Raw genomic sequence first — 27,564 nt, forward strand, 5'->3', positions numbered from 1 at the left:
TGCTAACACATGGCTGAGGGTTGTGTCCTGTTGCCCCTTTCTTTCTCCACCCGGTGCTTCTTTCCTTTGTTCATTCAACTACCTGCTGCTTTCTCTTTATCTTTCTATGGGGTCATCTGGCCCTGCAGTACCACAGGGGAGACTCGGCTGGTACAATGACCCTGAGCACAGCCTGAGCACAGTGACCCCGACACAGACAATCCCCATCAATGCACGTGCACAACAGGCTGGGTGGGCCCAGATGTCACTTCCAAATGGAGTGACACATGCAGCTGATCTGTGAGTCTGGTGTGCCCAAGTGCCATTTTCATACTTGACAATGTTGGCAGTTCTCTTCCTTTACTCTCCTGTATTTTTTTCCATTGGTCTAGTTCAGCAGTGCAAATAAAATTAGTCTCAGGTGAGAGAGCAGGAGGTGAATGTAAAGCAGTTAAGTTAGGTTTCTTTTGGTGAACAAGAAGATGTGATGGGATAAGCGAGGATGCCGGATGAGCCAGATTTCTAACCAGGTCCAGGGGATCATTCAAGGAGATGGGTGAGGAACTAGCATATTTTTTCTTATCAAAGAGCCACCACCACAGATAAAGGGGCAATTTTAAGTATTTCCCTGCAATGTTTTTGTCTGACTAATTTGCTGTTTTGTGCCCTCGATGAGGGGTTGCATTGAAACAACTACTTCCATGCATCTGTGCATGGAAGGAGAAGAAGGAAGGAGAGAGATTCAGAAGGAGAAAAATTACTTGTGCTTCGTAGAAATGCCCAGAAACATACAAAACAGGGACATTCAGAGGAGCGGCTGGGTCCGGGAGAAAGAAACCACTTACTGGATCAGATGCATTCTTTGTCCTTCAAATGCCCTTGTCCTCAGGGTTTTAAGCTGACCAGTCTTTAAAGGCAAATTTAAGAGAGAGGGAATTTCTTTCCTGTTGCAGGCCATTGACACTTTACCCAGCTCTCCTCATGAGCCAACTATCAGGGCCTTGCTTCCCTGTGATCTCGTTTGCAAAAATCATTCCCTAGACCAAACTATAGCTGCAGGGCCATCACGTACATTTTATTCTGGCAGAAATGACTGGACTGTTCATACTGGGGTCCCAAAGCATTCCTGTTCCCACTTCTCCTTAAAAGGCATCGCCCACCTGGCCTAATTATGAACATGAACTAAACAGCCTCACACGCACCCTTGCATAACAACTGCTGGGTAGTGACAGATTTTAAGGGAATTGGTGGTTATCTGATACATAGTTGAGCAGCCATGTTCAAGGCTATAATTGATCCTTGCTCTTTCTTTCTTTGCTACAGCCCACCTGCTAACTGCAGCTCTTTCCATCAGGTTGTCCTCTTTAAAAAAAAAAAGGATTAATCTTGTAGTGAAGTTCAAATTACACAAGAGTTATTTGACAGAGTAATATCCGTGTACTGAGCTAAAGACCTGACCTGGGAGTGAAAAATCAAACAGGGATGTTTTCTTAAGGTTTAAAGCCCATAGACTAGACTCAAGTGGTGATATGGAGCAGCAGATGACACAGAGGGCAGATTTGTGTTATTTTCAAGGCGTTCTGTCATGCTGTGACATATGCTCCAGGCTAATACTGTTGTACCTTAAACTGCTCCCTCTGGGTGAATTTAAGGGCTAACAACTTGCATGTTGTTCCACCTGTTGACAAATTGTATTGCACGGTGGGTTTTTCTGAGCAGGAGGAATCACACTGGGACAAATAAATGACACTGAAATCACTGATGTTGCAGATTATTTGCAGCTTGAAAAATGCATAAGGTTGAAGGCATACATCATTTATGAGCAGGTCGATATGGGTGTACAGGCCTGAAGGAGAGTAAGTTGCTATGTCCTATAGCTATATTTGGTAACGTCTCTTAAAATATTCCTTCTACAGAGATGAACCATTGCTTCCCTTTCTCCCTTTTCTGGTTTTATGACCAAGGAATGTATTAACATATATTCATATTTTGCACTGTACAATAGCCTTTGCATGTTTATGAAAGTCAGTGAACTTAGCACGAAGGCACTTTGAGACAGAAGCACATTGATTTACCAGCCTAGAGGTGAGGAAAAAGACTTGGAGGAGATGGAGGGGACTGCAGTTGGAAGTAGCTGAGAATACTGCAAATGTCCACGAGGATCCCACACGCTTTGCCAAACAGCCACCGGGAGCTGCTGGTCACCCAGCATGTTGTCCTTACCCTCCTGTTCTAACGCCAAAGTGGGGACTCTTTGCAGGAGACAGGACTGGCTGATTGCATAAGCACAGCCTTGGGAGTCATGATTACTGTTTTACCACCCGTTCTGACAAAATGCTTATGTCAGGGCAACAGGACCAAGCAGAAATCCCCCTTGGCTTAGGCAGACTTTGGCTTGCGTCACAGTCTGAGCTTTGGACATCATGCTGCCACTCTGTGCCTCAGTTTCCCCATCTGCAGAACCACAACAAGAGAGTACCTCCTTTCACAGGTTTGGTCTGAGCATTTCAGTTAATGCTCACAACGAAGAAGGAGAACCTCAAATAGTCATGTCCCAGATGCATCACACGACTAGTGCTTGTAGAGGAAAAAAATGCTTCCTTTCGATTTCACTTACCAGCAAATGCACTGACAAAAGGCAGTATGCTTGTTTGTTGGACAGGGGTTTGCAAACATTATAACCTGACTGCAGTCAGGATTATACAGGACAGTGGTGCAGTTAATATCACCGTGGTTCACGGCAATCAGCAAGTAAATTAAACCTCTATTTGCAGAAGGGACTGCACATTCATATGTCCATATAAGCCAGGGACATACTGATTTTCCAGGCTGGGTAATTTCTGATTGAATAAATTACTAGTAAAATGAGAAGAAAGAAGGTTGCTCCCGTTTGCTGCAATCATACACTAAGGCTGGGGCTCAGCTGGTGAGCTACTAACTGGAAGGTGGTGTTATATAGAGTATCACTCTGGGGAGACCCCTCTCCAAGTTTTGAGGATTATTGCAGATCAGAACTGCCCAGGGGAAAACAGAAAGGTGCCTGGCCCAAAAACCCTGGCTCAAATACCCTGGGACTTCAAACCACCAACAGTCTACCTTGGCGGTCACGGCAGCAAGCCACAGCAAGCATGCGTGCTGAACGCAGCTGGGTTTTCGCCTCCCTGGCAATGACATGTGGAGACGTCTACGCGAATCTGTAGTGATCCCGGGGCCTTTGGAAGGGGCAGAGTAGCTGAGCAGGGCTTAGTGCAATGGAGCATCCGCGTGGAGTCAAAATGCATGCGGCATTAATACTAATCATTGGTTAGTCATCATTTGTGAATTTTTTGCTTTTTTCTAATCTTGTCTTGTTCCTCCTTTTTTTTGTTTTTACCTTTAGTGAGCAATATGCGCATGTGTGGAGAGATAGGTTTTAATTAGGATACTGGAAAAATTGAATTACAAATTTCAGGAAGGAAAATCGGCTGGAAGATTATGTTTGATCTTTTAATTAAGATGAATCTAGAGAAAAGAAGAAACACTAAATGGTGTGGGACTGACAGGGAAGTGAAGATAAAGGCAGTTAAAATCATATTTATAATTATACAAATTTGCTTCTCTTTGAAAAAGGAAAATATTGGAATTGTCTTTACCTTTTTGATAATTTTATGATAACCTTAATATCTGCACTAGTTTGGCTGTATTGGTTTTTGTAACTATTGCAATAGGCTTCTAGATGAAATGTGTTTGTGATCCATATGTCAGGTTCGTACATTGTTATTGCAGTTAACACAGTCTTTGTGATAGCATATCTGTCCTATTATAGAACACATCCGTTTTGTGGTCTACAACAAATTCCGTCTTAACTGTTTAGAGGTTGTTCCTGCTTAAAGCATCCTCTTACATTTCATAACGTATCTAACTGCAAGTTGAGGAATTTTAGAGAAATAGTATCAGCAATTTTACTAAAACTAGTTTATACTTTTTTGCTTAAAATACCCTTTCTCCCCTAAACTCAGAACTTTTGGAAAAAGTTTTGAATTTTTGTAAATATTGCCATTTCTGAACAACAACAAAATCTCCTTGGGGGGAAGTTATAGAGTGGATAGTTTGGGTTTTCCCATTTTCTTTCAAATTCTAACTTGTCTCCATTTCATTCTTCCTTCCCCCTTTCAAATCCAGTAACATGCACTTATTGGAAAGTCACAGGTGACAGGACTTGTCACCCTATTTCTTAGCTCTCTTTCTTTGAGTGAGATGTCTATTGTAAGCTAAGCTAAGTCTTTTGCCCCTTCCTAGAGAGCATGGGATACACTGCCAGCTGGGTCTCTTTCTGACCACTGTAAAATGAGCCCAGAAAACTAGTTAGAGTAAGTATATCATTCTCAAATGGCTAAAAATAGATGAGATGATTTACACCCATAGTGACCAGAAGGGAAATGAAACACAGAGAAAGAGATAATTGCAAGAAAGGTAAAAAGAAAAGACAACCTCAGATATTATAAAATCTACATGATATTGAGTGTCAAAGGATAAAAGGACTTAGAATGAAGAGCAGAATGGGAAATACAAGGAATAAAATTATTTATTTCAAATATTTCAATATAGCAATATCAATATTTTAAAACATTGATTTTTTTTTTGAAATTTACCATGCAGTACAAATCACTATTTCTCATGCATCTATCTATCTTCCTCATTTTGGGGTTCATTCCTAGTTGTTACTGATGTCTGACATTTATTGGTAAATAAATGAAACCCCTGTATCTAGCAGAATAGTTTCTGGTAGCACAGACAGCTTCCTCTGTCTTTCTCTTTTCCAGCTTCAGCTGTTATAGTCTGCCTTCACATATGTTACATGCCAGTTTTGCTACTCCAGATGGCCGGAGAGAAGACAGTCAACCAACACTGCACAGTGTAAGCACTATATGGCATCCCCATCAGTCTATGGAAGAGACAATCAGATTTTTCCCTTTCTGGGGTCACCCTGTTACACGTTTCCTGCCCATCCAGGACACAGTGGCACGGTGTAGCTGGTATGGGCTCTTATATAAGGAAATATGTGGAGAATGCTGCCCACCTGACAGCAAATGTTCATTCCTGCCATCCCTTATTTTCTTAGCACAGAGCATGGTCCCCACGCATTTGCATCTTCCCATGACTTCATGGTAGGGTATACAATCATAACCTCAATTTCAGCCATTCTGACTAGCATGACCCTTGTGTTACTGCTGACAGTGTGAGCTGAAAAAAATATACAAAAAATAATAGTGTCTGAGGGTCATCATATGGGCCCCAGAGGAGAGCCAGTCTCAAATGCTATGTAACGTGGACACAGTCAATTTGTGTCACTTGGTGTCACAGAAAGGTCCCCTGCCTTGTTTTATGCCCTAATACTTCTGATTTGGAAAATTAGCGAGGAACTACCTACAGGAGCGGTGGCTGTCACATCTGCAGTCCCCACTAATGAGCATGAATACCCAAGAACTGATGGCATTATTTAAATGGTTCTGCCAACCTTCAGCAGTTCAAGGCCCTGAGATTCAAGGTCCAGCACCGAGCTTTGGTTTCCTTGGCAGCAAATGGCAGAGTGCTGTGAATAGCACAACAGACTCCCTGCCCCAATGTGCTGCATTGAGGCCAGCCCCACGCAGAGTGTCCCCTTGGAATGAAGAGCCTTCTGGTGCTCCCTCCACGTCCACCTGCAGCCCAGTGTACCATTTTTTAAGACTATGATGCTGTGCAACAATACCATTTCAAGAGCAACCTTCATTTTCAAAGGAAACCTTTATAGGCCATCCACTGTTTTGTTAGTTAGCATTGCTGGAGTTCCCTTAGCTTGCTATATATTATCAGGAAATTGCACTGTTTGAAAGGGTCATGGTTCTGAAGGTTCAACACGTAGATCTGTATCTAAGTCTGGAAAACTAAGTAGAAAGCAGGTTCTTAGGCCCATGTTGAAAAACATGAGCGAGAGACAGATATCCCTCCCACTAGGACATGATTTCATGTTGTGCCAACAAAAAGGAAAATCCCCCATCAGTGTTATGACTTGCCATACTGCGTAGTATAATGAATTCAGAATCTGAAAGAGAAACAGAGAACTTTGGAAGTCACTAATAACTATTACGGGAAGTGGTATAGCTGTAGTCAAACAAATGCATTCCAGTTCCAGTGTTCTAATATATTTTGTCATTTTTCTGAAAAAGAGAAATCTATGAATAAAAGTTAGGCTTTACTTTCCATTGCTTGTTTCTAGCAGTTCTAGTAATATCTGCAGAAAACCTGCTAAAGCCAGCTATGTATCCACACAGAAAGTCATACTGATAGTATATTTTAAAAATTTCTCACGCTAACCCAAGGTATTATTAGCATTATGATACCTCCTACAGACACTAAGATTGGGCACATTGGGGTAGCCGCTGAGTAAATATATGCCGAGAAGCTATCCTTGTGCCACACAACCAGCTGGCCCAGTGCCCAAGAGAGACTAAAGGTAGGTAGGGATTAAGAAGGGAAGCATCTGTCCTGAGTCAGACAGCATAAAGACAGAGATAAAAATAAACTCCGTATCTAAACTCACTTCCCCTGTGGCACCCTGGACCAAACTGCTGATTCTCTTTTGTTCATAACTGCTATACACCCATCTGCCAAAAAGATCTTCATCCCACATCTTCTTCCCTTTGAAACAGATATAAAACCAAATACTGAGAGAATCCTACAAAGTATCTGGTGCCATCTCTGCTTGCTCAGTAACTTCTGACGTACAAACTAAAGCATCTCATGACTGGTCTGATTTGGTGCTAGCACTCAATGGTGACATGACTCTTCGTTTTGCAAACTCTTTTCTGCCTTCCCCAAAGTCAAATATGGAAAAGCTGTGACAGCAGCATGAGCAAAAGGCTATTGGAAATAATCCTCTTCATTCAGCCTGCATACAAGATTTAGTGGTGCAGTAGCATTGCAAGGATGATTTCCACGCATCTGATAACACTGTGACACCCTATAATAAAACGTATACCTTCTGTTTCATTTTATCCATTTAAGCCCTTTGAGCAACTAACAGTTGTTGAGTTCCCCATTCCTACTATTAATAGTCGGGGGAGTCCATGTCTGCCTACTCAGATTTATTACATTTTAACTAATCTTGATTGAAGTCTTCATATGTATAGGCTCCAGAGCAGTCAGTCACCAGGGTTACAAACACACACACACACAGACACACACACACACACACACACACACACACACAGAGTTGAAGTTAGCTGAGAAGAGCTGAAACAAAAGTCATTTCATGAGTCAACCAGTTTTGATTCCCCCTTTTCCTTAGAAAATCTGGAGAACTAAATACAAGAATCACCTCTTTCACCATCACAAATAAATTACCGGTGTGAAAGTCCCACTGAAGTCTGTGGGGAGATTTCCTACAGTAGACCAACTTGTGCAGCCCCTCAAGTTTTGTCATTATGGAGAAGCAGTGATTCAAAGACATCCTGTGCAGCAAGAGAGAGAAATTCATCCATGATGCTGGTATATTTTAGCTGAGTATTTTTAATACTAAACTTTGTGTTCATGGATTTGTCTGATGTGAAAATCAGCTCAAGAGAAAATTTGCGATGCAGTTTCTCAGCTGCAAGTATGAGCTCTAACAAGTCCCATGTATGCATTTACTTCTGCTTGAAGCTGATTTGCCCTGGGATCCTTCCTGTAAGCGCTGCTGGGGGCAGCCATAGGTGCAGCAGCTGCAAGGGCACTGTGCTGGGAGGAAGCGGGCCTGCACCGCCCAGGCCCATGAAAGCACCTTGGTACACAAGTCTTCCAGCCTATTTCCCCAAAAAGGTAAAACTCAGCTGAGTAGGCCTTTTCACTGCAGACCTCCAAGGTTTCCCGCAGCAAATTTCCCATTTAGGAGCCTTGGCTAAGTGCCCCAGTTAGGATGGGTAATCCTGGGCCTCAGCCGCCAGCCTTGGCTCTCGTGGGAAGCCTGGTGAAGCCTTAATCTCCGGAGTCCACAGTGGCCCGTTAGCAGTTGCATTTGCCTTTCACTCACTCTTTGCTAAAGCAATGCTCAAAAGATGAAGCTGATAACGCTAATGGTGATAAGGGCTGTGCTCTCCACCTCTCCGGAGCACCCCGAGAGCAAGCAGGCACTACCTCCTGCACATCGCTCCCAGGTTAATGGATGCTCTGCTTTCCCCTGCAGAGCTGAACCTAGGGTCGTTTTGGGGGAAGAAGGTATGCAGGCACCTGTGCTGCCGCACTGGGGCTAGACAGGGCCTCTTGGCAATGGCTTTTGTTATTATTTTCTAAATTGTTTTTTCCATTTTAAATCACTCTGCATCTGATCTACCTGCAAAATTGTAACAGCTTTGGCTGTGTCTGGTTCTTTAGCACCACTAAGCATTCCTTGGACCAGGAAGACTGTGCTAAGGAAGAGCTTCTGCTGTCTCCACTCCTGCAAGAATAGAATAAATCTCTTGGGGCTTTAAAAATTCACTTCTTCAGCCGGCACTTACACAAAGAGCCTGGCTGCTCTAAGGCTGGGGCTATAAGTAGCAGCTCAACTGAAAGCTGATTTCTCTGCTCTGCCTGCATGGCTGTTCTTTCCATTTGTTTTGATTTCCAGCTTCTCACAAGCATTAACCTCAAAGCATTATCGATATTGTACTGAACACATTTATTACAGCAGTAGGGTCTCCACCGTACATGGAACAAAGGTGATGCATGAAATTAGGGTTACCACACAGACATATACGCTTTTTGCAGGCAAAAATGATGTCTGAATAGGAACTGTTGTGGTCTTTTGCCTGAGTTTTCTGACGGCCTGAGGGCAGTGGATCTGACCCAGCTGAGAGCATGCAGGAGCCCAGGTAAGACACAGCGTATACACGCAGAGCACCTCTGCGCGAGGCAGGCAAAATGCAGTCGTGGGCTCTGGGATGTGTCAGGCTCCCTGAGCACACACCATGAAGATGACTGTGTGCGCAGGAAATCTGGTGCCTCCAGCATACGTGGAGATGGTTGAACACATGTGGCTCTTCTCTACCATGTGTGCTTGGCAGGTCCGATGTGTCCAGGATGCGCTGAACATATTTAGCCCATGCTGCAAATATAGCTTGAAGGTGACCAAAGTCTATCTCTGGAAACCCTGGGAAAAATCTGACAATGTCCATGAACTCTGTGTTCAGGGAGGGGCAGAGAAGGACTGATAACAAACTGTTTTCTTGCTAGTTTAGTGAAAATCCAAGGGGAATGATAACTAGGGAGTGGCCTGGGTAGTCTGAGATTTGGTAATGGGATATAGCTCAGCAGGGGCATTTCCACCTCTTCAAACCCCTCCTATTGTCTGGGTGCAGGACAGAGGTGACAGCTTGTTTCCTCTTACTTCCTTCCTCTGGCACGCTGTGGTTTTTGGACTTCCATTTTAAAGGTGATTTGGGTGTTAAGGACAGCCCTGACCTTGCACAGTGTGGCTGAAGCATGGAAAAGCAACCCCGGAGACCCGGATGGTGCTCACGTGATTGTGGGGGGCTGGATTGGATGGCCCAGTATGCCACCCCATCCTACCTTTGATGGTATCTTCTACTTTGAGCCACTGCTTTGACTGCAAGCTGAAAGGGATGGACCTTTCTCCCAATGATGGAGAAGTCTGGTGCAGCCTGAGGGCAGCTCTTGCTGGGAAGCGAGGATCTTCCTCATTGCAGCCAGCCCAGGTTGGTGGCACTTTCAGCAGAGGGAAGTAATGGAGAGGGATTCAAAGGGTTTGCGTAAATAGAATTATTCTGGAGAGAAGAAAAGTGTTTGGTTTTTTTTCTTACTTCCACTTTGTAATAGAATTAAACTAAACTGAGAAGAGTAAGAAACTCTGTTCAGAGTCCTTCCAAAAGAGTAACCTCACTTTGAACTTGTGCCTCCCCTCGTTCCTGACAAATGCTCATCAGCATCCTGGCCCCAAACACGTCCTTCATCCTCAAGGAATCTGTGCTCTTCTGAGCAGAGAGGTAGAACATTCACCCTCTGGCAGAGGCTGTTGTCCTTGACTTTGCACCGTGCCTCTGCCTAGCTGGCAGGACGAGTGTTTTGTGGAGAGATGGTGGCTGGTGGCATTTATTCTTGAGAGCAAAGTAAAAGGGAGATCAGGGAGTTAATGTTAGGTGTGGAAAGGTGGTGTGGACTCTGCTCACATGCTTGCATGGATGTTTTAGAGAGAACAACTGGATGATTCAGCAGTTTTTGTCAGGAATAACGTAGCAGGATGAGCTTGTGACAATGGTATTTATCACATGTAGCTAACGGGACATCTGCAAACCTACTTGAATCATAAAAACATGAGCTGCAGGGGATTTACATCTAATGTCTTTCTTGGCACAAACAGGACCCGCCCCCCCCCCCCCCCCCCGACCCAGCAACTGAGCCAGCCATCCCGTATCTGCTTTTGCCATAATATATAATGCAGAGGATCAACAAATCATCACCACCATGGAAATTTCAAAACTTCTATAAGCAATTTCGTTATAAGATGCTTCTCTAAGCCTACACAAGGCAGAAGCTGAAACAGGAGATAGAAGACAAGGAGTGAAGAATCCATCCATCATCAACAATGCATTTGGGAAATTTCATGTCTTTTTTCTGCCTTAGAGTGTCCGCACACTGATTGCAAAATTCCATATCTTATCAGTTGTTCTAAACAGTGTCCAGATTTCCTCTGTAAATCATTTTAATTTGCAGCCATCTGTTTGTAACTGCTAATGACATTATTCACAAGATATTGTTACTGTTAGCAGCAGTTTGATATATGTATATATTCCAATGGGGGGAGGGGGGAGGAAGGACCAGCTGATCGAAACATGAAGATTAAAAAGCAGTTGTGAGAATATTGAGCCCTGGCAGTATGAAGAGAGAAAGTCTTGCTGGAGGGAGAGAAACCCTCTGTGGTTACTTTCAACTGCAGGTCCAGGTCTACAACAGACCTCAGAGCTGCCACCCCAGGCTGTGCTCCCTACTTGAGGGCATAGGGCTGAGGAAGGGTCTTTGCCATTTTCAGCTGGCCAGGAAACCCTCCCCTTTTCCTCATGTGTGGATTTTCTTGAAACAAGGAACTTCATGACCATAACTCATTCTCCCAGAGGTTTAAATCAAATGCCCTGCCACACACCACGTATAAGTCCACGGAGTGGTGCCGATGAGGCAACCGCAGCTTGCGCTGGCCCTTCACGAGCAAATCGGCTGCTCTCTGGTTTGGGGCTGAGCTCTAACCCCTTGCCCTAAGCTGTAACTACTTGCCCGCAGCAATGGGCCCTGTGCAAGCTGGACCTTGCTCAGGCCTGACCGCAGCACTCGATAGCTTGACAAGGCCTCCCTGGAGGTACATTCCCTCGCTGATTCCTGCGTGCATGCAGTCAGCCCATGATAAGGAGATGTGCATAGGAGAGCATAAAGGAAAAGAAAGCAAAGCTGCGAGGAAGGGGAAGAGAGAGGTGGAAAAGGAAAATCCAGGACCACGAAGAGACAAAGAAAGAGCCCCAGTGTAAAACATCTATAAATGAGGTGTGAACCCTGCAAATACAGGTTGGGAGAGACTGTTGCAACCTGGGAGAAACATAGCCTGACAGAAGTATTTGTTTGTCCACACTTCTTGAATGCTGCTGTGGCCAAAGTACATGAAAAAAAAAATCCTATTTTAGAGAAAATAAAGAGTTTAACAGAGCGTATCACTTCAGGAATAACAACACTTATAAAACTCTCCACTCTCTGCTAGCCTCTGTTGCCTCACTTAATTGCAAGCTATTATTTAGTGTGTTCCACTTTCTAAATATCCTAGCATGCTGCACAAAAAGCAACCTTGGAGCTGCTTCCTGGAAGAAGCTAGTATGAAATGAAAGCGTAACCCGCTTCCAAAAAATTCTACTTCAACTTGGTGAAGGGGCAAGGAGAGCATTTTGCCCAGCCACATAGCTTCTCCTCCTGGGAATCATTTTGGAAGATGCCTTCACCACGAGCCCAGAGCATCCCCCTCACCTGCGCCAGCTGCTTTTAAATATCACCTCTCACCGCTCCTGTGCATTTGGAGGGCTTGATCCAAAGTCTGCTGAAATCAAGGGTGATCACTTCTCTGTTTTCACTGGGCTTTGGAGCAGGACCCGAGTGGGTTCTGCCCAGCCTGGCATGACAGGAATTTCTTTAAAAAAAAAATGATCTGAATGCCTCCCTTGAGCCTCCTCATGCTCACACTCCCCCCACCCTGGACAAGCAGGAGGACTTTGCAAGGCTGATGTGGTCCAGACAGACTTGAATCGGTTCCACAGGAGTGATTGATGGGCACTCTGGTGGTGGGAGCGCCGAAAATAATCCCAACAAATGTTTCCCAGTAGCACCTGGCAGCCAACCAGAAGACAGCACTAGCATTTCCTAAATACTGAAAAAATGACTGTCACCGCAGATGCCTCACTAAATATAACCCTAGTGAGGTGGCAGCCTGTGAAAGGCTGGAGAGGGGCAGCTACTCAGTACTTATGTACCATGCTTGTCTGATCTGAGTGAGCCCTGGACTGCCATCCCTGGGCTGTGAGATTTCCAGCACTGTTTGCTTCATAAAGCTATGAAGTCCCAAACCAATTAGCTGAATGAGGAAGTGTCTCTCATGGGGTTAAGTACCAATAAATTACTAAAAATTGAAAATAGGGAGCTATCTGAGCAGAGCAGAGTCTTACTGTATATGGGCAGAAACCATGATTTTGGTGTATCCAGGCTGACCCCATCTCTAGGGCTTCCGGGGTGGGGGTGGGGGGGGTTGTCCTGTTTGGACTTAGGTGTTTGGGACTGTGGGGTGCGTGCTCCTCTGGGATGCCTGCTCTTTACCCACTGCAGGGGGAGCCAGGCAAGCACCTCTGAGTGGCAGCCAGAGCTGGGGGAACTAGCACACGTAAAGTGTACCATCTTTAATGTGTGTTTATTTCACAGAGTAAAGTGCTACCTGGTGTCAGAGCAGTGGAATACAGCACTTACTTAATTTTTAAAGGTAATTAAGATTTTTCTCCACAGTGATCTCCTCTCCCCTTTGCTCCTGCACCTGAACTCAAGAATTAGTTTATCAGCAGAATTCAGTGGTTCCTTGGCCCTGTGAAGCATCAGTTGTAAGAGCTGTGTTGTATCATGTTATAGAGCAAGTCAAGGGGTAATACTGCCAGTGTTAGTTTTAGCAATTTGCTGAGCGACCATATGCATTCAGATATGTGATTCTGATGCTGATACATGATTCTGATTTCCCCAGGTGGCCCTGGGAATAGGGTCATTCTTGAAATTTGGTCTCCAGCAAAAGCCCAATCCATTATCAAGGTGTTTCATGTTTCTCTGACTCAGCCATATTACTTTAAGATCCAAAATGTTAAGTCAGGTGCCTAGATTTGTGCATCTAAGAGTTCGTATGCAGAGATTGCATTTGCTCTTCAGTCTGCTTGCACCCACCAACACAAAGTGCTTAAGGTCAGCCCTGGATATGGCTGCTCCATTGCAGAAGCAAATCTAAGGAGATGTGTAATGAATCCTACCAGGCTGGAGCCCAAAGGGAAGACATTACCCTTTTAAATAAGTGGTATTTTTCTTTGCCACTTACTCCTTGAGTAAGGACTTGAGACCCACTTGAGAGCCACAGGGAGTGACAAGCAAGATGTTGGAGGAGACCCCTCAGATCGGGAGCACAGAAACCCCCTTGTAAGGAGGGGTTATCAAACAAGAGATGAAAGCCTGGATAAGGCCACAGAGTAAGGCAGTCACTGTAGTATGTCCAGTTGGTCTTCATCTAACTAGCAGAAGGAATGGGACACGGAAAGTACCATGGCCTGCTTTTCCTGACTGCTTATTCAGGCTCCTAGAGAATTTGTTTTCTGGTTACTTTTACTTGCTAAAGCTCATGTCATAGCATCCTTGCTAGAGATGAAGCTAATAAGGTGTGCTAGTGCATGCAGTAGGGCATGCTTCATTCTGAAAAGACCTTCAGATAAGGAAAAATACTTTATCCTATTTAAAAGAAAATCTTTTTTCTGATTATGCACTCCAGGAAATTGTGGGAATGTGTCTTGAGGAAGTAATGGGAACAACCTTGCTAGACACTAGGCCCAAACTTCTAGCAAACGTAGCCCAAGAAACAGTCCTCTGCCAGCTAGAGGAGGGCTGAACAGCATTTCCAGTTTAGATGGTTTAGTACAGGTTCATCTCCATGGTACAGTCAGTTGGCAGTTTTCTGATTTCTGAAGAAATTTACACCATTATTAGATCCCCCTGCTGGAGAGTTTGCGGGTGCAGGCCTCTTTCATTGCCTTTGAGACTGCATTTTGGAGGGCTGAAATTTGAACTTCATGTCAGACCCCAGTTTAATTTTGAAAGAGGCAGAAGGATCTTCAGACTGGCAGATTTGTTTTCCTGGATCTGAACTTGCCCTTTGATTTTGAACTGTGCGAAACTGCAAGCAACCCTTTTTTCCAGTTCTTATTCATAAGCAGCCAAAAAAAAGAAAAAAAAACCAAGAAAAGCAGAAAACCCAACCTGTGATGACCCTGGAAACTCTGGGCTGTCTCCTTTCTGTATGTTTGTATTGCGCCTGCCACAGCAAGCCCAGGGGGTCAAAAGACTTATCATCAGACAGGTAGTTAACCAAGGAAGGCTTTCATTTCAAATCCATCACATAAGACACTGATAGACAGGGGAATTTTGAAAATTGTTTTCTCAAGTTCCGCTGTCCTACATGCTACTGCATATATACAGCTCTAGCTGCTCTTTGGAAGCTCCTACTCATTCGGGTTTTTTTAATTATTCAGACTTCAGCCTATCAAGATGAACAATTAATTTCTTACTCAAGAAGCGTCGGATTTCAAACTCTGCTTGCAGGTGTTCTATCTAATAGAAACTGTCATAGGAACCGTTCCTACAGCAGACTAGGTAAACAGACGAATATAGAACATATTACTCCATAGGACAGCTGGTAAGAAAAGCTATAACGGCAGTAGTGTCATTTAAACAAAAATATCTAATTTGGGATCTCCTGTATAGGACAGAAGCTTCTCTGAGTTGCTAGTATTTATCCATAATAGCTTGCTTCTTTAAGATTTCATTGGACGAAATCTTGTAACCTTTAGGAGGTTTTTCTGGGTCCCTCCCTTAGATCAACATGACCTTTAGGACGTTCTCACGTGGTTTTGGAAGAGCAACCCTCCCTGAGCGGGACCAAGAGCTCTGGACCTCCTGTCTTCCTGCTACCACGCAGCTTGATGGTAGCTCCTGAGAGGCATTAGATGGCATGAAGTAACATCAGTTTATCAAAGGCTCTGTATATCCTCATATTCAACTTCTTTAGGAAGGCCCATTGTGTATTTTTCACCCCCTTCTGGTGTTAGCAGAGTTAAGAGGCACCTCAGGAACCACTAGGATTTTAATATTCATACACTTTCCTAATTGTTCACTTCCCAGTCCCTTTTCTTCCTGCCAGGAGATGATAATGTTCCTTGCCGAGAGCCAGATTCCTCCAGCTCCCTGACTCATTCTCCTATAAATTTTGCAGCAAAAGCAGTTTGCTGCTAGACCTGTTCAACACTTAAATGGCACTTAGGGTGAAATTCGTCTTCCTAACTTCAGATACCTCCGTCTAGCTGGTTACCATCTAGCCTGTTGTCCTCCCTTTATAGTCAGCGGCTTCAAATCTGATTCATCTCATGCTAAAATAGATGACTAAAATAAATCAGATGAATCCTCCCTGAGAATGGCTTATGTGACTGTGAAAGGAGCTGAGAGTAACTAGCCGTGATAATACATCAGCACTGTGGATGTCTAAAGTGCAGTGAGAGGAATCCTACTCTTGGGCTCAAAACATTTTGTTCCAATTATTTAAAGTCACATTTGAAGAAGAATGTAAGGAGTTATGAAAAACCCGCGGCTGCACTGAAAAAGTTATCCAAAGCCCTGACCTCCTTCTAAATGCTCCATGAGTAGTTCATACCACTGTTGTATTCCAAACATCTTCTTGAACCATCAAATTCAACAGATAGGCCCCAAGAAATTTATATGAAGCTTCTGTATCAACTTTCTGGGGTGTATGTGCACAATTTGTTATCTTACCTGTGATAAAGCTTCCTGTTCCGTAACTGAACTGATGTTTTAGATGCTGGAAACAGCAGAATTCCAATTTTGTGACTCTGAGTTCACTGCAGGTTGATGCTGTACGTGTGGTTCGCACACCCACACCCACACCGAGAAAAACACAGGGCAAAATGACCCGTAAGTTCTTCTGAAAGTTTCCAAGCGAGAAGGAATGAAACTATCACCTCAGTCTTGAATTCTGAGTTTTCACTGTTTTCATTGTCTACAAAAGGTTCAAGAGAGAAAAGGGTTTTCGTATACATTGGCCTCCATTTCCAGGCAGCACTGAACTTAAATACTCACAGGCTCTTTCATTCAGGGGCATTTCTGCGTGAGCTTGAAGTTGGGCGTGCAGTAAACTTCCCTGGTGAATCAGGAGGGATTAAACTCAGGGGCCTTTGAATGGAGCATTACTCTTTATTTTAGATCTTCAGACAGGAGTTATGCTCTTGCCGTGTGGTTGTTCAATGAACTGGAGACTGTGAGTCTGCAAATACACACACACACACACACACACACAAATGGTTTGCAAACTATCAATTACTGCACTAAAAAAAGGAGTTTAATATCTGCTGAGACACCCAGTTGAAGAGGAAAAAAAAAAAAAAAAGCATATAGAACTGGCAAGAGAACTGTCCAGAAGTAATAAGTGAAGTTTTTAAGCTAAGCTTGAAGACTAGCTGCAACTTGCCACACAGGAAAAAACAGAAGACAAAAGCTCTATTATGCCTTCTTAAAAATGTAAGAGTACAGCACACACATTCCCTGACAAGGTCATTAAACATCAGGTTCAGAGACTCACAGTGGCATATGACCGGGCCCTGGTACAATAGGTGTTTACTCTTTGATTCAGCGAGGTGCTGGTATGCATAGGGGCTGCTGTCGTCTGAAGAACACTGGTTTTGGCCCCGTCTGGGCCATAACCACTTGGTTTTGTTAGTGCACAGAAATGTGGCTAAACCCACCCCTTCAGATATCTAATTTGTTTGGAATGATAGGCACGTCCTGACTAAAAATTAATTCTGCTGGGTGATATAACTTGTCTGAATTTGCAGGAATTTGCCATTTGGAAAAAGGAAAAAAGAAAAGCATTTAATTAGGGATGGAACTAAAGCAGCTAATTTGATATTTCAATGGAAAAAAAAATACAGGTTAAAAATGAAGATTATATGCTCTGGGTGAAGAATGCTCCCTCCTTTCAGGTATGCTTTGATGAGGCTTCTTCCACTGCTAAGAAATGCAGTGCACGTTTCTCTTGAAGTAACAGCAGCACTAACTTCATCTAGTTATTCTTTATCCTCCTGCCTCTGTCTCCAAGCAGATGACCCAGTCTTCGACTGCTGTCAGTCATGGTGGGGATTTATAAGGCACGTTTCACTCCATCTTCAGGCTCTTCATCCTGTGAGACATGTTACCATGCAGCAGGGAAAGGTGTCAACAGCAAATCTTCCTCTCCAGGGGTTTCTGCCTTGGGCGCCCTCCCACCTCGGTCTGTCCTTCCCGGGAGGGAGATCCCAAATGTTCATTCCTTTTCCCTAGAGCTGGGGAGTATGTCCCAGGTTGCGCCTGTGGCACAGCTGTGGCAGCAGCAACGGTGCATCAAAGAAACAGGAGCAAGGTCTTGGTGGCCGCAGAGCCAGTAGGTCTCTCTAGCAGCCCCTCAGCCCCCAGGCTGACCCAAATGCTGCTGGGTAGCTAGTGCCTGCCACTTTACTGTGCTTCTGGGGACAGTTGAGGGCAGTGAGATCAGCCCCAAGGGGTAGCCAGGCTCTGCATGTCACTGGAGCCTCCCAGAGACACCTTGGCCCCTGCCCAAATGCAAGAAGTGAGTAAGAAGTGCATCTGCAGCCTTCCAGGTGGGCTTCACCTCACAGAGTGCCCACAGAGACCTGGTGCAAATTTCCTGTTGACCTCAGCATTGTAAATCTTGAATAACACCAAGGATGTGCCCCAGCAGCAATAGCTTTTTGCCTTCTTCTTCCTGAGGATGGTTTGGGATGCCATCATGCCTGCAGTGTGCCCTGAGACACTCCGCTGGGGAGTGCATGACACAGTAGATGAAGTCTCATCAGTGCGATTTGGGAGAGCTCAAGTCAAGAGAGCTCACATCCAAACTGGGTTCGGACCCACCCCTTCTGTGGTTATGAGCAGATGGTCTAGACCACTGACATTTTCTGGAAGTCAGTTTCTCAGGTAGAGTCACTTCCTGACAGAGCTTTTTGTCTTTTATCACGAGAAGCATAATCTGAAAAAGGCTAATTATTTACTGGAGGGTGTTCTTTTTCTTAATCTTTTCTCTTTTCTTATTAGTGTCCTTCTAGTTTATTACTCATCTGTGGCTTTTTACAAGTTGTCTTTCAGGTGAGGTGCAGTGAAGTGGTGTTACATTCCATACATGTAGGGGCTTAGCTGCAGTTTCATTGTGTATTCAACCCTATAATTAAGACTCAGATGGAAGACTTTATGCCTTTAAAGCAAAGAAATTCTAGGTTTCTTGGCAAAACATTTGACTGAGTACATAGAGAGCACCTTAAGTACTTAAATGGTCTCTACATGAGGAAACCTGATGCCAGAAATGATGTACCTTAAAGGCAGGCTGTTGGGAAAAAGTAAACAAACCAAAGCTAAAACTCTTGATGTTTCAAGGTACATTCTTCCTGTGTACTTTTTTTTTTTCTTGAAAGATGCTCTGTGAGAGGGATTGTATTCTTAAAAGGTGCCATTGCTGGCAGTAGGTTGGTATTATGTGAGCTGCATAAAGAGTGGGAATCAGTAAAAAAAGCATCCAGCTGGTTTTCAATAAATTATGAGTGACTCAGCCATTTCCTTTAAGCAAATCAATACAGTGCTTTGGTGAGCCAATAATGAGGAAGACTCAGTGGGAAAAAAAAAAACATTGTCTTAGAGAATTATGTAACTTGGTCACTGTGCCTGGCAGTGGGAACTAGCCTCCTTCAAGGGAGAGGAAGGGTAGAGCAAGGCATGGAGGGCTGTGGGACACTGAGGGATGTGGGACATGCAGCAGGAAAAGTTTTAGGGTAGAATGGGGCATTCACACAGGAGGGCTTTACCCATGAGAAAAACTCTGCAGGGAAGTTGAGTCAAGTGAGGAGAACCCCTCCGGCCATAACTCCACAGAGGCCACCAGAAGGCTACTCCTTTGCCTGGGGAAGGACCAGAGCAGCCTCGGGTGAAAGGAAACGCTCTGCCCTTGCTTAGGGTGTCCATCCAAGTGTGTAGACAGCACTTTTTCCATCAGTAGATCTCAAAATACTCTAAAAAAGGATCAACAACAGTTTTTATAGATGATGAAAACATGGCACAGAGCTGTGACCTTGTCACTATCATCCAGCTGGCTGGCATCTGAGCTAGCAGCAGAATTAAATTCACATCCCATGCTTTTATAAGTCTAGAACAAACCCAGTTTTGCTATTTTGATTTTTCACAATGCCATTCTAAAATTTGGCAGAGAAAGATGCATATATCCTCCATTCACCTCCCATGTATTTGGGGCCTATTGAATGCTAAATGAAACAGCAGAAGTAGAGCAATAAAGATTTCTATCAATGGAGGACCTCCCACTGCACAGGGAATCTATTTAGTGTGACCTTCAAAAGCACATAATTTGCCAAAAGTCAGCCCAATCTTTTTAGGGGTATCTGTTTCTTTTAAGAGATGGTCTGCGTATCAGATGAGCCAGAATACTTTGGGATGTGAAAATTACAGCAGCCTCTTTTTCTTTCTCTTTTTTTGTTATTAGCCATCAGAGTAAATAAGCATAAGCCCTACATGGAGCATCTTGTTGGGGCATACATTATATATGCCCCAGGGTGCAAATATTTTACACACCCTCCTCTTTGATTTTTTTTAATGGAATATGCAAATTGTACATGTTTCAGCTGGGATTGTCTCTCTTTGATCTGACTGTTCTCCATCCTGGAATTTCACTCAGTAGGGAAGCCAAACTGAGAAATGCAGTGAAAGGGAATTTCATCCCTCACCTTCTCCAAAGCCATCAGGGGCCCGGTGAACGTGTTACAAAGGCTTTGGTCGATTGTAGCAGGTTTGGAATAAAGTCCTTACAAAGGAAGAATAACCGGAGTATCTGTCCAGACCACTGCAAAGACGAACCAAATACCTTTGGTGTCTCCCTCAGTGTGAGGGTTCATTTCCAAAGGATATGGTCACATGAAAGAATATCATAATTTCTTTTGAACTGCAGCACCCATCCTGCACATGATGCTGCAGCCTGGCACCAGGTCTGTCATGGGTGATCTGGAAGCTTGAGTGCAGCAGGATGGAGAGTGACATGTGACTGTCCACTGGAGAAAAGCCATACCACTGGCGCTGATGCCCAGCAGCATCCACTCTGAGAGTCATAGCGGGGATTGTTCCCATTCATAACAATTCATAACAATTTTATGGCCCCTGCAGGGCCATAAAAATAATGCAGTGTACAGACTTCCTAGTGGAAAGGACTTCAGATGAACACCTTCGGATATTCTTCTAAATAGGAAACAAGCAGCTTGAATACACGAGCAAGTCAAAGGAAAATTGTTTTAAAAAATGTACCAGAGGAAAGGCTTGCGTTAGACCCACCTGCAGATAGTGAAGAGACCAGGGCAGAAGCTGTGGAAGAGGTCAGCTGAAACAACAAGCGGTGCCTAGACTACACTGCCAAAACAGCACACTCCAGGGCTTGAGTTACTGTCTTTGTGCAAACACCCCGAGTGGCTGCAATGATCAGCTCCTTTTCTTTGATGAAGCAGTTAGAGATGAAAGGGAAAACAGAACAAGGAGAGAAAGCAACATATGGCAATACACATGGATTTGCTGTATGAAACAGGCTCCTTCTTCTGCTGGAGCGAGTGGAAGTTTTGCCTCCGACTTCAGTAATAGCAACTGCTGAGCTCAAAGGATTGGATGAGTTTTCTGGAACACATGGAAATGAGCTGTCAGTCAAGCACGTATCAATGCCCAGGAAAACTGGTTGCCTGTACACCAGCCTGTGCTGCAGCAAACCAGGCATGACCAGGAGTTTGCATTTATCCAGAGAGAACAAATTGAGCTGCCTGGTGAAAATAATGCTAATACTGGAGTGACTGGAGGGGGTGCCCTTCCTGAATTTAGAAAACAGTCCTTTTTATGTCTGCCTGCCTCTGGGGGAAAGGACAGTATAACGAATCATCCCAGCCACAAAAAGACTGTAACTAAGATTTTACCTGAGCAAGAAGGAAGCTTTTTCAAGGCTCATAAATGCTTATTGATTTGTCCTTTTCTATTTGTGTGCTCTGCATTTCCAGGAGCACAAGTGGAAAGAAAACATCTCTAAGCTGCTTCCCTCTAGCTAAGGATTTGGTCCATCCACTACTGTCAAAAGCAAAGGAGCTTGCATGTGCAGAGCCTCAGGCCTGCAGCAGTGGGCTGCTGTGCTCCCAGATGCCTTTCACCTGTGCACATTTGCCTTTTGGGCGAGCCCAAGACACCTCCAGGGGTCAGCTAGGGGGTAGCCAAGAGTTTGGCCTGCAGTATCGTGGGACTTATCAATGGGCTGTTGTTCAGCTTGGGATTCCTGAGCTCCTTAGTCATGTCTTTGCAGGTAACGATAAATCAACCTGCAAAGCCTTCTGCAGAGCCTGGAGTTTTGCAATATTTGGCCCTTTACAATTATGCCTCTTCTGCAAATAACAAGAGTGGCCATTTTCACTCTGCCTGAGTCAGGTTTTCAGGCTATGGGCTTTGGGTTCACAAGGAATTAGTTGGTGCCACAGGACTGGTTCCTTCTCCTTGCTCAGGTTATTACATTTCATTAAAAGCAGCTAGAAATACATTAAGATCCTCTGCGCTCTTATTTTTCCATCCAAGCAATAGTTGCCCCTGGACTGGAAAAGTGGTGAAAGCACCCTGAGACTAAAGAGTCTCAGGAAAAGACTGAGTAGGGATTGCATATCCAGTCGTGTTTACAGCTCTGATGCAGGACCTCACCTGGCAGATGGCCTTTCCCTGCAGGTGAGCTCAATGTTATTTGCTGGCTGAGACCCTCCCCATGTTGCTGGGATGCTGATCAGTTGGGCAGAGGCACATGATCTTTGGGCTCCACCATCCCCTTGCCCCCCCCCCCCCCCACAAATGCCATTCACATCCATGGATGACAGAATCCCAAAGGATAAACCCTGCACCCACGCTCCTCCCTTGTTGAAGATGCATTTCAAGACCTGCAGTTTTACTGCATGTTAGTTTTAGCTGGCTGGGTGTGCTTATAGGGATGTAAACTTCACAGCTAAATTTGGGGCACAAGGTGACCTTGACCGATGGCTCAGGAGTGCTCTTGCCATGGTGGCTAGCCCCGCGTGGGGCTTGACTTGCAGCCGAGCTGTTTGCACCACTTGTGAGGTCGCCCAGCCTTGGGGGCCAGCAAACTCATCCCAGGAGCGCTTGGCCTGGCTGGCAGCTGGCTCAGGTTCCCCTGTGGGGTTACGTTGCCTGGCTCTGTGGCTGCTCACACAACGACGAGGTATCCTCAGGCCCTGACTCCCAAGCTAGCCAGGACAGAAGCAAGGGTGGCACAGGCTTTAACGTGTACCACCTCATCTTTCACATAGGCGCCATCTCTTTCTAGGAAGTTGCAAAAATCGTGGGAAAAAAATGCTATTGCAGCAAATCATCAGCATGGCTATCAAGTCTTTGTCTCATGTTTGTTCAGCTCTGCCCGTGAAAGCAGCTGCTTCATTGATTACTGAGGCTGTTCAGGGTTGGGATTGGCTTGCCACTTTTTTACAAGGATAGATTTGACTTTTCCACTTTTCAGGTTCACTCAGCCTCTCATTGGTTTCTTTCCCTCTCTCTGAGCTCACTTAATAATGCATGACAAGGAGCGCAGGCTGTTTGCTCTGCTCTACCAGTAATAATGCAGCGCGTATCCACTCCGTTCGGGGTCAGGTTACTGCCATTTGGGAATTCGACAGATGGAAATGCTGGGATTCTTTCCATGTCACTCCTGCCTCTGAGGGCTCTCAGTATAGAAGAAGATTATCAGGGGCATATCCCAGTACAGTCGCCAGCATGGGAGAGGGAGGATCTATGGTGGGGGCTGGGGGGGAGGTGGAAGACATTATTTTAATGAAGCTATTAAAGATGTGACCCTTTCTTCTATCTGGTAAGCCAGTGCTCAGCAAGTTATACCACTAATAAGATCAGTCTGGGCTCTTCAAACCGATTTCAGTTTCACCATCATAAACCAACTGATTACAGAGAAACAAAGAGGTTTCCTGGTACATTTCTCATGAACCTCTCCAGTTTGCTTTATTTTCTCCAGTGCCGCTAAGGGAAATTCAGCAAGAACCATTGGAATCACAGTCCCCACTCCTTCCCGCTAACTCCTGTCTTCCACAAACCAGTGCTGGTGTTTTTTCTCCTTCGATACGTCTGCATCAAGTCAGAAAAAGTCCTCAGCTCCCAGAGAGTCTGAGGAAGATGCCCAAATATCGAGATCTGCCCAGACTCCCTCAGCAGCTTAGGGCTACACTTGCAGGTCAAAGCTCACAGTCCCACGTGCTGTTATGTGAGACTACACTGCCTCCTCTGAACGACCGCTGCTCTCAGATACTCACTTCTGGAGATTTGGGACTTGCTTTCCAGAAACATTTGGTAGCCACAAGTCCCAGTTAGCTTTAATGGTTCTGGTACTGTAGGCCACATCTGAGAACTGGGCCCAGCTATCTCCTGTCACCATAGCTTAAAATTATATGATTTTAGTCATGGTGCCTGGAAAGAGGCTCGAGATGCAGGGGCAGAGCCAACCATTTGCATCCACCCTCCATGCACGAGTGAAGCATCTGGACCACGTGCAGCTTTGCTGCTGCCTTGTTGGCAGCCTGGGGCAGATCCCTTGGCGTCATGTGGGTCAGTTCTCCTCTTCGCCCTCTCTGGTCTCTGCAGCGGAGCAGACAGGGCTAATCCACCTCTGCTTGCCCTGCAGGGAAGGAAAGCGCTCACGGTCTATAGGGTCCATTGGTCCTCATCTCCTTTCACTGCCTAACACACCTTACATCCAAGGCCCTATGAGCCTGGGCGGGTGTTAAATACAGGCAGGGACACTTTTTGCATAGCCTGAATGATGTTCATGCAGGAGTGCTTTGAGCAGGCCACTATGCTCAAGCCTGATGAGACTTTCTGCTGTACTCACTTGAAGGGGCTAGACCATAAGGCACTTCCCCTGTTCATCAAAGGAACTTTGGTTTCTGAACAGTCCAATTTATATCTAATGCCCCTTGGATGCTGTCGTGTAACAGCTGAGTAGAAAAGGGAATTTTGAAAGCTGGCCTAGTTATTTCAGGGAAAGAAAGGCAGTCTTGTCAGCTATTTATCTGCTTTTCCTTATCTGTGCTGTCTATGAGAGCTACATTCTTCAGGTGATAGAAAATGGAACAGAAAAAGGAACAGAAAAGTGTGGGCTAGAAAGAGCAAAAAGGCAGGTGAGGTTATGGAAGAGAAGGGCTACAACAACAGAGAAGGATGGAGCCATCAAGTCCAAAAAACAACAAAAAAGGACAGGTCATTTGAAAGGGGATTGTGTTCAGAAGACAAAGTGCCAGGCGTTGTCTTCTGTGTCATACAGCTCTGTACGTCTACACTGAAAAGGGTGGATGGGAGCAGCAGGGTGTCCAGCCCAGCGTTTTCAGGCTCAAATGTCAGCCCTTGCTAGTGTAAGTGAGGCAGTCCTGGAAGATGGGCTGAAATCCATGCTTCAGCCCTGGGGCCCATCCAATTGTCCTCCACCAACCCAGTCACCAAGCAGCAGTGTGCCACTGTGTAGCACCCCCATGGCTGGCCCAGGGCCATCCTGTCTGGGGAAAGACCTGGGCTACTGTGTCCCCAGGAGTCGGCTTTCCTCCTGGAAAAAAAACCCAGCCATCTTCCAGATTTCATCTCAGATCGAAAGGCTGATTGTTTCAGTGAGAACTATCTATATATCATAGCAAAAATATTCAGCATAATTTTAGAATATAAAACATTGCAAAAGTTGAAGCTGGCTATATTTTGCAGTTATTACAGTGCTGGCTAAAGGACTCTCACAAAAATACCATTTCTGTTCGAAATGATTGCTGGACTATGACAATGTAAGTCTGGCAGATACTGTGGAGTTTAGGGGACCATTCGAATACTTCTAAAGTTATTTCCTGTGGAGAAAAATGTTAAGTAGGAAACCATTACTTTATATCATGCAACATTAGCTTGTAGACAGAAACCCAGGATACTCCATTTCTGCAGCATAAACGCAGTGAAAATGGGGCTGATTTGCTGGGGTGCGCTGGGTTCTGCCCTGGGCTGCCCTTCTCAACCGGGTGCCAGCCTTGGGGGTCTATCTGGAAAGCACACGCTACTGTCCTGGCTCCTGCATTTGCGATCCTCCTTTCAGCTCCTAGCACGCTTGCACCCAGGGACAAAGCGGCTAAATATGGGACCTAAATACATCCACAACATACCATCATAGATTTTTTTTCTTGGTTGGGGCAAGGATAATGATTTAATGGTAGGGGAAACAGAGCATAAGGGAGAGGCGATGCTGCCAAGCAATGCTTCCTGGGCGTAGGAGTGCTGAGTGCCCTGTGCAGAGGCCAGGATAGAAAGCAGGGGAAGGTGGATGTGTGCAGAGCTTTAGCAGATCTCATTCCCAGCTCCGGGTGCCAATGAGGAGGTGATGCAGTGCACCGTAAATCCCCATAGGGCCTTTCCCTTGCAGCAAGAGCGAGTGGTCCATGACAGACAGCTGGCCAGCAGGGAAATGTCTGCAGGGCGTTATTAGCTCTTCCCTTGGCTCCAAGGAGGAGAGACGTGGTGTGGCATGAGACATCAGGCAGGCATATCATTTGACTTTATCCCTTCATGAGGCTACTTTGTGCTCTCTGTCAATCCTGGATGACAGGATATGTAGATGGCAGCCAGCATTTGCTCCGTGTCTCAGTTTGCCTTGTCCTGCCGCATGCAGAGGCTTAAAGTGCAATGAGAACAGGAGCAGAGACTGCTCCCACACCAAAATATGTCACTGCCGGCTGACGCAATCCAGGCAAGAGACAAGGGGACTTAAGACAGCTCATGAAAAAAATGCCATTAGACTCGCCTTTAAACCTTGCCTTTAGGCTTTCGAACTTAAAATAACATGCACCGTTGGCCATTTATGTTTAGCTCACTGGGGGCTTTCTTTCCTGCATGGAATGTGAGGATTAGATGGTTCTCTCCGCTTGTGCGGTGACTCCACCAGCGCCCTGCACAGCGATCATGTTCTCCTCTCCTAAAGCCTCGAATGGACTGGCAGCGGTGGTGCAACAGCAGATGCATGAATGAAATTCCAAGGTGCTGCTGCTTCTGCGCTGTGTCTTGCCCAGGCGGGAAGGAGGCGACAGCTCGGTCCAACAGGATCTGTGCAGGCACCGGGTTGTGCAAGCTGAAGCAGGACCTTTCACTCAAGGGAGGACTTGAAGAATAAACTTGTGTGGCATTTCGGTCCATTTTGTAGGCGACGAAACTCACCAATTGCAATGCCCTGGTTTCTGGGACTCAGCTCCAGCTCCGGAGCTAAAATCGGTGGAAAGCTGCCCACAGATTTCGGTGGAGTAAAGTGACTGTGAATGACACTAAGAAGCAGCTGCAAAGGGTTATTAATCAGGGACTGCATAGCAAAGCTCAGCTCCTAATGATAGTGTTAGAAAGGCAGGTACTTAACGGGATGCAGAAAAGTCATCGGAGTAGAGGGGTCACACTGAGCAGAAGCTGGAGCTACGATTGCAGCATGAGCTGGGGATGTTGGTGCGTTCAGAAACCTCAGCCTGCTTTCAAAGCTGAGTCCAAGCTCTCTGCAATACATAAAAATGGGATCTCTGTTCAAGTGGTAAAACAAATTGTGGGTCCAGTGCCAGCTACCTCCTAATTCTGTAGGACACCTGGACCTGAAACATGCAGCCTCAGACCTAATTCTAGAGAGCAGCTTTCTCTTTGATTGGGCGGTTGAGTATAGGTGTGCAGTCTCAAGGCACAATCCCTTGGCCTGGCAAGATAGAGTAACTGGATGTGATCTCCTCTGGTATCATGAAGGAGAGGCTACCCAAAGCAGCCAGCTCACCCCTGGGCATCCTGGGCAGGAGCCAGCGAGTTATATGGCTTGCAGAACTTGCAACCTTGGCTATGGTTAGCACTTTTGGGTCTCTTCAGGTTATATTCCCCTGGGTCTGAAGAACTGTCATCAGCTAGGACATTTCAAAGAAAGAAATGTCTTTCCTGCAGTCACTGGCATATTTTCTTCTTTTTTGGAATTAAGCAGATTTTGGCCAAACAACAATTCAACAGGGGAAGATAGAAAGAAACAAGATGGTTGAATAGGAGAGGCCCTAGAATTAGCATCCATGAATAGCCAGTAAACCTGAGAGCAGACTCTGCAAAATGGTGCATCATGGCAGAAGACAAATTTGGCACAGGGAGAGA

At 45.2% G+C, this 27,564-nt stretch overlaps 1 long non-coding RNA gene across 1 annotated transcript in view; it reads right to left on the reverse strand.

Annotated features, from left to right (window-relative positions):
• Positions 1 to 4,625: 4,625 nt before the first annotated feature.
• Positions 4,626 to 27,564, reverse strand: part of LOC104144497 (uncharacterized) — a 29,248-nt gene continuing 6,309 nt past the window's right edge. The window contains exons 3-4 of the long non-coding RNA XR_694140.2: positions 16,066 to 16,573; positions 4,626 to 6,043 (exon numbers count right to left, since the gene is read on the reverse strand). This is a non-coding gene — a long non-coding RNA (uncharacterized lncRNA). The remainder of the gene's footprint in view (positions 6,044 to 16,065; positions 16,574 to 27,564) is intronic.

Source organism: Struthio camelus, chromosome 5 (assembly GCF_040807025.1).
Source record: "Struthio camelus isolate bStrCam1 chromosome 5, bStrCam1.hap1, whole genome shotgun sequence".
Classification (NCBI taxonomy): domain Eukaryota; kingdom Metazoa; phylum Chordata; class Aves; order Struthioniformes; family Struthionidae; genus Struthio; species Struthio camelus.